Source organism: Mycetomoellerius zeteki, unplaced genomic scaffold, assembly GCF_001594055.1.
Source record: "Mycetomoellerius zeteki isolate Tzet28-1 unplaced genomic scaffold, Tzet1.0 scaffold245, whole genome shotgun sequence".
Classification (NCBI taxonomy): domain Eukaryota; kingdom Metazoa; phylum Arthropoda; class Insecta; order Hymenoptera; family Formicidae; genus Mycetomoellerius; species Mycetomoellerius zeteki.
Genome location: NW_017257222.1, coordinates 374186 through 376285, shown reverse-complemented (window position 1 = coordinate 376285; position 2100 = coordinate 374186).

Below are 2100 nucleotides of genomic sequence, written 5' to 3'. Positions count from 1 at the left end.
TGTAGGCAATCGAGCTGTAGGCAATAATGCATGTAGGCAAAAGTACATGTAGGCAATAGTACATGTAGGCAATCGAACTGTAGGCAATAATACATGTAGGCAATCGATCTGTAGGCAACAGAACATGTAGGCAATCGATTTGTAGGCAAATGGGATGTAGGCAAATGGTACTGTAGGCAATCGATTTGTAGGCAAACGGGATCCCCCCCATAAAACGTCCTGAAAAAATGTGCAAAGGGGCCATTCATATATTACGTAAGCATAATTGGGGGAGGGGGTCAGACAAATTCTTACGAATGCTTACATGAGGGTGGGAGGGGGTTAAAAATAGCCAAAAATTTGCTTAAGTAATATATGAACTGCTCCAAAGAAGGAAAATAGAAAAGGAAACAATTGATGGTGGACTTTCTTTTTTAGGGTGTATTTATCTATATATTGTTATCCCTCAAGAATCTTTTTCCCTTTGGCATGTATATTATTGTTTTTTTTTTCATTGTAGATGAAAGGAAAGAGAAGAAGGTAAGAAGAGAGAGTCTGAAATATGTACACTGAGAAAAAAAAATTTATTCAACTAACTGAACACATTTAATTGTTTGCGAATTTGGTTAATTCAACAAATTTTATTTAATCGAATTTAACCGTAGTCTGTTTAACATTGAACAGCTTGTTAAGCAGATTAAGATTAAATTCAATTAAATAAAATTTGTTGAATTAACCAAATCTGCAAACAACTAAATGTATTTAATTAATTGAACAAATTTTTTTCTCAGTGTAGACATTTTCCTTATGTTAATATATGAATAAATTTGTCAAAGTAAATATTATTGAGATAATGTTCTCATATTTACATGTTTACACTTTATTTAAACTCTGACTGACTCTCTTTTATTATTTATTATACAGGCTGTCTCGATATTCGCGAATAAAAATACTGCGCAGCAAAAAAGTTCTCGAAAAAGATATGATATTATAAAAAGCTTTTTGCCTTTTTTTTATTCCAACCTGTGGTTTTCGAAATATGAAAATTTAAAATTGGCACTCATAGATTACGGTTAAACCTGCTTATCGTGAGTCACCATGTGCTACCACTAACGCTATACCGATATGCAACTCAGGGACAGAATCGTTTAATCGTAATCCGTAATTGTGAACCATCTGCAATTTTAAACCGTCATACCTAAGAAAAAATGGCAAATACTTTTTTAATTTTTTTTTTCAAGAACTTTTTTATTGTAGTATTTTGATTTATGAATTTTGGAATACTCTTAGAAGACCATTTTTTACTTTCTCTATTAGTATATTTTTTGCAATTACAGCTAATATAGTTGCTATAAATTTCGAGTGCTTCCTTCCCTCTTTAGTGAACAATTAATATATAAAAATCATGAACACGAAAATCTTGCCGTAGTTGATGCACAGTTGCAGAGATATTCTCGAAGGTGGGAATAGAGCGGGCGTCGCGTTGACGATAAATCTTACGATCACGTCGTCGACGCGAAATGACGCGATTACGTCATTGTTGAGTGACAGCGCGAGGATGCACAGGATAATGAGGACCATCCCGACCGCGCTTGTCTCCGCTGACTGCGGAAATTCTTCAGGATCGTAAAGAGAATCGATCGTATGTGCACCGTTTATTGTACCATAATCTCTCGGTATATTCACAATCATGATTACCTAGTGATTTGCGTAATTCTGCACATTGTAAAATCACGAATCCACGAAAAAATGACGGACAATCAAAATAATGAGCGTTATTACGACTGGTGAAATATTCAAGATACATGATAGATGCTCGTTAACGTCTGTCAACAGATTATATACTTCGGGTGCTTCTCGAGACACGATTTCACCAGCTTTCCTTGTTCTTACGAATGCTTTTTCATCCCTCTAAATGCACTATTTGAGACAATAATGGCAGTGTAAAGCACTATAAATCGGTGAAGAAAGATAGGCCTGAGCGACTTAGCCTACTCAATGTCGCGTGTATAGTTTTCGAAGGATTATCTTGCCTGTTTTCTTATCGTGAAATGAAGATTTGTGCTTCGAGCACCTCTGACGCACATGTTTGTCGCACATGTTCTCGTGTTGAACAGTAAA